This window comes from Apodemus sylvaticus, chromosome 14 (assembly GCF_947179515.1).
Source record: "Apodemus sylvaticus chromosome 14, mApoSyl1.1, whole genome shotgun sequence".
Lineage (NCBI taxonomy): Eukaryota > Metazoa > Chordata > Mammalia > Rodentia > Muridae > Apodemus > Apodemus sylvaticus.
In genome coordinates, this window is record NC_067485.1 from 17,837,825 (window position 1) to 17,848,434 (window position 10,610).

Sequence of the window (10,610 nt, forward strand, 5' to 3'; positions counted from 1 at the left end):
TCAGTATTCATCTTAGTCAGGAACATGACAAGAAGATGATAGCTACTGCCGTCAAGAGTCTGGCCCAGTGTCTGATGCTTGCTGACAGCCTTTAGTTTACCCTCCCCATGTTTCCTTTTGTACCCATCTGGGAAGGCTGAGAGGACGGCATGGTTGTTTCTCCCATCGGTTGGAGTAAAAGCATCACATCAATCTCTGAAGCCCCACCTACATGCCCTCATCTTGCCCTGTTCTGACCACTCTGAAAGCCCCTGGCCCCTGTCCTGTCCATTTTGGACCTACTTAGAAAGCCAACCTGTACTCCCTAGAAAGCCTCACTATATGGGTTATCAAGTCTCTTCACCTCTTCTTCTGTGTATGTGTGTGTGCGCGTGCACGCGCGCGTGCGTGCACTGGAGCACATGTGATCACCGCTCTCAGTATCCAGACAGCATTTTGGGTGAAGGGCCATCCTGTGTTTGGAGAATGACCACAGCAGTCACTGATAATATAAAAGACTTGAGCACAACTACTGACCTTAAATACAAAGGCCTTATTGGTACTTCTAGAACGTTCCATCTGCAGACACATTGCCACTTCTGCTTCCATCCTTTTGTCCTTCCTTTCCTTCCTCTCTCCCTCTAGTCTCCCCTACTTGTTTTTGGTTGTTAGAGATTGAAGCTAGAGCTTCAAACAGTAGCAAGTGCTCAGTCACAGGCATGTGCTCCCAACCAGGCACAGGGTTTTTTATGTTCACATGACATGGGTATGAAGAGACCCATATTCTGGAAAACAACTAGCCTATTAAATGTTTAAAGAGGGTTCAAGTCACACAAACAGAGGTTCTTTGACCAATAAAGACTACATTTGAAAACAATAATGGATCATTAGAAAATACACAATTATTTAGGGATGAAACATACTTCTAAATAATCTATACACTGAAGAAATCAAAAGTGAAAATAGAAACAGAAATGTTCATTAAAAATTAAAACAAACTGCGCTGCTTGTAAGGGCCTATAATCTCAATTACTCTAGAACAGAGGTTCTCAGCCTTCCTGAGGCTGTAACCCATTAATACAGTTCCTTACATGTGGTGACCCCCCCAACCATAAAATTATTTCATTGCTACATCATAACTAATTTTTCTACTGTTATGAATTTTAATGTAAAGATCTGACATACCGAATATCTGCTGCACAACCCCAGAGGGGTCACGACCCCCAGGTTGAGAACTGCTGCTCTGAAGTCTGAGGTAGGAAACCTGCTTAAGCCATTCAGTAAGACTTTGTCTTAAAATTAAGTGGGGGGAGGGGTCAAGGCTGTCCATGGACATTCAAAGCACTACATGGACTATTATGAACAATTCTGCCAATCATTTTGAAGTTAGGAGAAATGAACTGTCCATGGCAGCTGACTATAATTTGCTTCATGCTCTAGGCATGTGATTTTGCCAGCTGCAGATAGTCTCTGCAATTGTGTAACATTTGGAATTCTGGGGGACATTTTAGATGGTATGTAAATGCTGAGGCCCCGAGAGGCGGGATGTGTTGTTGGATGCTGTTGGTCAAGGTTTGTTAAGTAGTTGTACACAAAGAAGAAACAACAAGAAATTACATATCCTGAAGATGAAGACCAGATTTGACCCAAGGAACTCGATGCCCCTAATCAGTGGTGAGCAGTCTGACGATAACATTTCCCCCGACTACTGACTTTGTTCAGGGATCTCTTTGCTTTCCTCTCTACTCTTTTTTCTCTCTTGTCTAGTGTTAGGGGGTTGAAAGGGTCACAGAAAAGTGGAGAGAAGGGTAGAAGAAAGAAGAACCCACAAAATAGCAAAAAAACATCACAGGAAGGAAAGGGGAAACTCTCTAAATTGTCCTGGGACCTCCACATACATATATACATATGCCTGCCTAAGCCTGCGCATACACACATGTGCATACACACATGTGCATATGTACCCAAACATATGCACACTAATAATAATAATAATACAAAATAAAAGCTTACAGTGAAAAATTTGTACTCAAAAATCAGTGTTAACATGCAGTGGGAGAGTGAATGCAGAGGCTTGCAACTGGTCAGAGCACTGAGAAGCTGGGAATAAAGAGCTGTTGACTAGACGCAGTGTTAACTACACACAGTGAACTAGCTAAGGTGTGAGAAGACAGAGTAGGAGGGAAGCAGTTGGGAAGACTAAGGTTCCAAACACAGGTAAGTTTCCATTACCATCTGTAATGAGATCAGATTCCTTCTACTGGTATGTCTAAAGTCAGCAACAGTACATATAATAATAAATAAATAAATTTTAAAAACCAAATAAAGCAGAGTTAAGCTGGGCATGGTGGCACACACCTTTATCCTAGCACTTGGGAGACAGAGACATGCAGATCTCTGAGTTGGAGGCTAGCCTGATCTACAGAGCAAGCTCCAGAACAGCCAAGATTACACAGAGAAACCCTGTCTCCAAAACAAAACAAAAAACAAACGAACAAAAAAAGGAAAAAGAAGAAAAGAAATGAGAGACCAAGAAGGAAGCCACAGACTGATGGCAGCTGACCTGTGTTTAGAACATAATGAACTCTAACAACAACATTGTGATCGTGCCAACTCAGGTCCTGGCAGATGATGGAGGAACCATGAAGTGGAAATTTCTGGCTTCTTTGCAAAGTCAGTTAAAGGACATTTTCCTGAAGTAGATACAGGTGGGAGGATGTTTTGCTGAAGCAGACACAGGTGAAAGGATGTTTTGCTGAAGCAGACACATGAAAGGCTGCATGATGAATGGATTCTTCCCTAACGATGTATTGGTTTGCCTTACATTGCATTGCTGAGCTCTGCTTGTTGTGACTTCATAGAAAGAAATGTCTGGTGTTCTGGCGGCTTCTTGCCACTTCCTTAGACTCAGGCCAATTGGCAGAGTGATGTCAGCTGATACAGACTCACATGGTGAGGCAAGACCCATGGGTGGACACATGATGTTTGAAGGGCACGTGATGGGGGAGGGGCTGCCTAGCTACCTTTGTAATGTTTCTTGGTCTCACATCTTTCCTGATCCTCACTTTGTGGAGAGAGGCACAGCAAGGAACTTCTCCTGGCATTCCTGGGGGTCCTTATTGCTCCTGCTGACTCGTGACGATTCAGCTGAGGCCTGGCTGTTTCTTCTAGGTTGTGTCAACAATGCTGACTTGTGTTTGCTCTCCTGACACTACTGAACTGGACTGCTGGTGTATCCGTGAAGTGTTTGTGAGTAGATCGAGCTGCCACTGCTAACCTGTGAACGGAACCCATATTAAAAGTACATTTAGAAAAAACTCAAAGCCTACAAAACCAAGCAATAGCTAGCTTTCAGGTACTATAGAGAAAACCCTGGGAAACAGCCTAGAAGGGAGGAGGCATATTCGTGGTGCAGAGTTCTACATGCCTCATTCATGACAGGATGTCTAGGCTTTGGGACTTTGGCAAGGCAGACTGGAGCACACAGAGAAGCAAAATAGAAAATAGCTTACCTTGAGTGCATAAAGGAGCCGAGTCCCAGAGTCCCCTTCAGGATATACCCCATTGACCTCAGTCTCCCATTGAGACGGGCTCAGTGGGTAATTCCAGCACGGGAGAGGCAGAGACAGGAGGATTCCTGGGAATCAACCAGTCTAGTAGAACTGATGAATTCCAGGTTCAGTGCGAGACCCTCTCTCAAAACCTAAGGTGCAAAGCAACTGAAACAGACACCCAAAACTGACCACTGACACACACACACACACACACACATACATGCTTCTACTAGACCTACCTCCTAAGGGTTCTATCATCTCCCAGAAGTCCCTTTGGGGGAGGAAGGTATCAGTTACTTTTGTTGTGGTAGAATCCTAAACGAAAGCCACTTGAGGGAGGCCATGACTGTTTTAAGTGGCGGTTTCATGGCAGGAAAAGCACGATGGCTGAAGCAGCTTGGCCTGTGGCAGTGGGCACGTTGTCGGGATGGCTGCCTCACTCACATCATGGTAGACGAGACACAGAGAGCTTGGGCTGGGTCTGGAGGTAGATATCACTTTTCAGATCACCTCTCGTCATCTCTTCCCCCACCAAGGCCACAGCCCCAGTGGTTCCACAACGCCCTGAACAGCACCTACTTGACAGCCAAACATTTAAACACATGAGCCTCTGGGGAACATTTCACCTGTAGGGAACATTTCACATTCCAACCATAGCAGCAGGGACCACAGCTTGACCGTATGTGCCTTTGGGGAGTAGTCTAGAGTCAGACTATGCCAGGCCATTAACTGGCCATTGCCAGGGCTCGCCCTTAAGTTCACAGGGTTCAGCATCCTATGACGGTTCCCAGGTTATATTTAGTTGAACATGTACCACATTGATTGAGCCACATCCTCACTGTTTACAGACTGGCTGTAGACCCCAGGCCACTGTGTATGCCCCCCCCCCGGGGGGGGGGGACACTGCTTTCCCCATGGATGCCAGCCCAGCCTGCAACTCTGTCTGAGCCATCAAAAGACTTTGTGAAGTTCCCTCATGTGCTTTCCTTGGCTAGAGAGACACCTCTCGTTCCTATTCAGAAATCCTTTCCACTCTTTGTGTGACAGTGTTCAAACTGTCACAACCCCAGTGTAAACATGACAGCAAAAGGGTGAGGGAACCCACTTTTCCTCATGAATCCTGTGGAAGAACTGCAGACCAGGGCCCATGACAAACCATCTGGGGGGGAGGGGCTGATGTCATCTCTTGCCAGAGGTGTGTGGAAAGGTTTAAAAATAATTGCAGAGTATATTTTGAAAACTTCTCGAAAGCGCAGGGATGGGCCTATAATTATCTTGTTCTTACAAGCTGTTGCTCTTTGTGTGTGTGTGTGTGTGTGTGTGTGTGCAATTATGTGGTCAGTAGTCATCAGGAGAAGATGTGTTTGTGCTCTGTGCTATGGAGACATTATCGAAAGCAGCCCCTACCCCCAGCACAAAGAGTCAACTTGAATCAAGTAAAACAATAATTAGATTCTGTTTCTTGTCAGAGGTGGGATCTGGGTGTTAAACACACAGAATACCAACACTGAAGGTTCCTGGGAACGCCTGTGGGCTGGCTTCTCTGTCAGTCTGTCTGTTCCCTGGAAGGGAAAATGAGGTTCAGAGAAGTTCCCCATCTCCACTGTGTACAGGCCCCAGGACATTCCTCAGATTGTTTGGTTTGAACTTTTAAAGGAAGTGAGAGTGGTCTCCAAGGAACTGTGGGGCTGTGATAGTCAGGAAAAATGGCAGGTTGGGAAGGTGTGTGGCTGCTGGGGTTCTCTGCATACGGCTTTGAGGATACCCTCACACGAAGTTCTGGACTCCATGAGGATCTCAATGTGGCCTCTGAACCAGGTTCCAGAAACTTCTCAGGTATATATGTGAACAAAGAGTCTCTCAGACACACCCCTGTTGGGCATCCTCAGGCCCTGGCTGTCCCTCAGCACACAGGTCACTCCAAAGCTGTGCACTGTGAATGAGGAAATCGATAAAGCCTTCAGGACCAACAAAGGCAGCTCACCAGGTGGGCCTCCTACAGGGCACGGGCCAAAGTATTCTAGTTCTTTGTGTTGCTGTAACAAAATACCCAACACTTGCTAATTTTTGGTGTACATGTATTAAGTGTATATGTATGCATAGCATGTGTGAACACACGTGTATATGTGTGAGAATGTGGGACTATGTGTGATACAGCACATGTGTGGAGGTCAGAGGTCAAACTTTGGGGGTAGAGGCTCACCATCCAACTTGAGACTCTATTGTTAACGTTAGTTGCGTGTACAAGCTTTGGGGATTTCTCCTTCCTCCACCTCCCATTTTGCCTCAGGCATGCTGGAATTAACAGATGTACGCTCCTTCATCTGGCTTTATCTGGGGAATCCAGACTTCTACCTTCACAATTCAGTGGCAAGAACTTTATCCACTGAGCCATTTCCAAGGCTGGGTACTTTGTAAAGAGTGAAATACCCTTCTTAACAATCTGGAGGTTGTGCGTCTCCTCTGACATCAGGAGCAGCATTCAGTCCTGAGAGGGTTTTCCTCTGCTTCAGAAATGGTACCAGAGGTCACTGATGCAGCTCAGTGTTTTGAAAGACTGCCTAGCAGGCACCAAGCCCTGGGTCCCATCCCCTGCACGGCATAAACTAGGGATGATGTCATGTGCCTACAATCCCAGCACTCAGGAGACAGAGGTAAGAGAATCACAGATTCAAGGTGATCCTCAGCTATGTAGAGCCCAAGGCCAGTCAGTGAAGACACTGTCTTCAAAGCAACACAAGGTGGTACCTGGTTCCTATATGTCCCCCTTGGCACAGGCGGGCACAAAGTTGTCTTTGTACGCTGTGACCAAAACACATAACAGCAACAGCTTGGGAGAGGAAAGGTTTCCTCTGGCTCGTGGTTTCCAGGGATGTCAGTCCATCCTAATGCAATAGTCTGACAGTTCAGCTTCACCCATGTCAGTGAGCGTGTGAGGGCGTAGCTGTTCACAGTCAGTCAGACCTGGAAGCAGAGAGACGGCTGCTGCATCTAAGAATAGAGCCTTCACCTTCAAAAGCTTGACCTCTGCCCACTAGGCCTTGCCTCTAGCCAAGGGTACGAGTGCTCCAGACATGAGCCTGTGGGATGTTTCATATTTAAACCATGATAGAAAGCAAACACGGGTCTCTGTTCGCTTCCCCGGCCCTTTCAGAGGGACGCTGACCCATGCATGGAGGTGAGAACCCCAAGGCTTGGCTCATGTCTCAAAGGCTATCCGTCCCACCAGCACTACAGAGGGATTAAGTTTCAACAGATTGGTTTTGGAGAAGGCTAGTGGAGCCCATTGCAGACAGGGTTTGGTTTCAGATCCCTGGACAAGAGACTGAGGTGCATGTTTTACATATCAAAGTAGGCCTGGCCTCCAGGTTCCCAGGCATCCCTCAGTCCCTACCTGGCATACCCACTCCCTAACCCAGACTAATCCAGACATTCTGGGCCCTCTCCCTCTCCTTCTCCCTCTCCCTCTCCTTCTCCCTCTCCCTCTCCCTCTCCCCCTTCCCCTTCCTCCCCTCCCTCTCCCTTCTCTTATCCTCTTCTCTCTCTGTATGCACCCTTTCTCTTTCTCTCCCCCCTCCCTGCTCCTCCATCCCCATGGTGACTTCCTCGGAGGCCAGTGAACTATTCCAAGAGCAGCTTCCCAATAATATAACATATTCTATATCCGGCTTGAATTGGTTCATTTCACCGGCGGTGGAGAAACAACCTATCAGACAGTAGATATGGTTTGCAGATACGTTCTTCTACTTTCTTCTTTTTGGTTTTTGTTTTTTTTCGAGACAGGGTTTCTCTGTGTAGCCCTGGCTGTCCTGGAACTCACTCTGTAGACCAGGTTGGCCTCGAACTCAGAAATCCGCCTGCCTCTGCCTCCCAAGTGCTGGGATTAAAGGCATGTGCCACCACTGCCCAGATGTTCTTCTACGTTTTAAACACCATCTAGGCTATGAGGCCCAGCAGATCACATGTCTATATATGCTCAGTGGCCCTGGATCTCTTGTTGGGGGTGTGCTGTAGATCGACTGTTAAAATTATCTGAGACCATTGCTCTTTGAAAGCAGTGCCTGTTAAGAAATCCTAATCCTCTATGTGTTCCAAGTTTGGGTGACATAGAGGATTCTCATTGTCCATGTATCTGTGACCCCTGTTTACTGTGACCACATTAACTGTCCAGCTTTCCAAACACTGCCTGGGGAAAGGATCACTCAGGTGGGAACTGTCTGTCTCCCTGAAAGGGCAGAAAAAAGCACATCCTGTGACCTGGTGTGTGTGTGTGTGTGTGTGTGTGTGTGTGTGTGTGTATGTGTGTGTGTCAGATTCCTCTGCCTCCACTGAAGAGATCAAAAACTTTAGCCAGCTTCCTTGCTGTTCCAACTTGAGCCAGGCTGGGGTAGCTGGCAGGACTCCAGCTGTGCCCAGCTCTGCCCCTCACCCCCACACCCCACCCCATCGCTGGCAGGACTGAGGGAGAGAGGGTCTGGGAGAAGCCTTTCTTAAAGCCTGCCACCCAGGTTCAGTCCCGGGTGACTGCTGCTCAGATCTCAGAGCAGCTAACTCCTTGTAATGCCTCTGCATCTCCAAGTAATTGCGCCCAACATATTAAAAGGTGCTTGGAGAGGCTAGTTCCTTTGTTTAAAGAGAAAGGCTGCCCTGCATTGTCATCCGCTGCATAACGCTACACTGAGAATGCTTTCTTGAAATGTCTATAGAGCTTTTCATTATGGATCTCAGAGTAATTCATAAACATGAATTAAATGACTGCCAGTGGCTGAATGGTCCTGGAGGATAAACACAATCTACAGAGAGAGACTTAGAAAGCAGAGTGACTGGCTGTGGCCTTTGGAGATGTGTTCGACACACAGGGTAGCAAAGTGTGGCTGTGGCAGTCACTCTAAGTCACTGCCGAGGTGACCCTGCAGGCATCAACTTGAGGTGGCTGCTTCTTCACTCCCACACAGACTCCTAGAAGAATGGCGCTTTCAAAGGGAAATCCACTGAGTGGATAGATAACCCCAGAGGGAGAGGCGTCGGTGAGGCCTCGCTGATTCTAGGGATGAGTTCCATCCATGGTGGACTTTGCTGTGGGCATAGCCCAGGCACCCTGTTCCTGCATCAGACATGAGAGCTTGTGAGGTCAGTTGAGCAGGTGGCCAGTGAGGGAAGCTTGGGTTGGGTGTGGCCTTTTCTGGCTGCCAAACACCACCCTGCGCCCCCCCCCTCCCCGACTATCCCCACCCCATCCCCTGCATAATTCTGACTTCCCTTGACTCCATTCCCCAGACTAACAAACCAACAAATTATTAGCTTCTGGAATTTTCCATGTGATGTTTTCTGACTAGAAATGAACAGAGGTAACAGAAACCATGGAAACCAAAGATAAACGGGGAGGCTCTTAACAAATCCAAATCTAGAGGCAGCATGGAGAGGTGGGACTCTGAGTGATGTGGAGAAACCCGGAAGGATGGAGAGTAGACATTTTTGTAGGCAGTGCACTGTCTAGAGACAGGAGCGTGTGCTGTTAGAGAGAGAAGTTGTTGCTGCAGCCATTCGGCTGAAGCCCCTCCAATTACCTCCCTATGCTATGCCTTCTAGGCTCAAGCAACAATCACATAGTGCCAACCTCTCTGGGGAAACACAGCTAGCTGGTCACAGATGGTCAGTAGCTGCCAACCAGGAAGGTTGGGGTAGGGCGGGACTAGTCAGAAAGGCAGCTGGGAATGGCCCCAGCTCCTCTGTCTCTTCTGTAAACAGTAGACACAGAACCACTAAATGTCAGATGCACACACTACAGAAACACACCACCCATCTACAACAACAACAACACACACACACATTTTAAAAAATAAAATAAAATAGGGGCTGAATAGTTGGCTCAGCAGTTTAAGCATTTATTATTCTTTCAGTGGACTCAGGTTCAATTCCCAGAACCCTCATGATGGCTCACAACTGTCTGTAACTTCAGTTCCGAGAAATCTAACACCCTCTTCTCCAAGGACATGCATGAGGTGCAGATACATATATGCCAGCAAAACATATACATAAATAAATCTAAAACTAAAATTGTAAACAGGGCTAAGTAATAGAAGGATGAACAAGAGAATTTCTTTCAATGACTTTGATACATATTCGTGTGAATTAAGTCAAGGTATAAAAAATATATCTCTTCTATTTAATAAAGACTATAGTGAAAGAAGGAAACAAGCAAACCAAATTCTCTCAGGCACCCAAGAGTTTTAATCTGTGCTGTGAATAACCCTGAGGGAGTAAAAGACTGGGGGGAAGGGAGAATGGCAGTTTGGAAACACAGCAGAGTGTTTGGAGTGGCAGCTGTCACTCAGAATAACCTCCAGGTCACAAGCTTCTGGGAAGCCGCAGAGTGTGGCTCTAAGGCAGCCAGGCCGCAGCTGTCCCCAGCAGCTGCCATGTTCAGCCTTGGAGGAAGGGTGGCCACATGCCTCTGGGGCTTAGCACACTCCTGCCCCTCGTGATGCTCCCTGGCCCACTCACCACAGGCCACCTCTGCTACAGTTGGGTCCAGGACTTGCAGAGTCATCGCTGAGACCTGATACGGAGACTCTTACTGCCAAGGACATTAATAGGACAATTGACAACATGCTGATGGTTTCTGAGAATTAGGTGTCTGTGACTTAGCACTGTGGATCTCTTGACTGTTTTAAATAGTAGAAGAAGATGTCCTTGTGTGGGGAAAACAGGTATTAACTATTCAGGATCAGGCAGGGGTGTCATGTCAACGAGTTATTTTCAAGTGACTTGGGACAAGCTTATTAAAAATCTCCTTCTGGGGGCTGGTGAGATGGCTCAGTGGTTAAGAGCACTGGCTGTTCTTTCAGAGACCCTGAGTTTAATTCCCATCACTTACCTGATGGCTTACAACCATCTATAAAGGGGTCTGATGCCCCCTTTTCTGGTGTGCAGTTGTAGTACATCATGCAGACAGAATACTCAGACAATAATAATTTAAAAAATATGCTTCTGGGTACTCTGCAACTTCATCACTGTTTCAAAATTTAAAAAAGAAATCATTCCATAGATACCTTACATGTAAGCGCATAATCACAT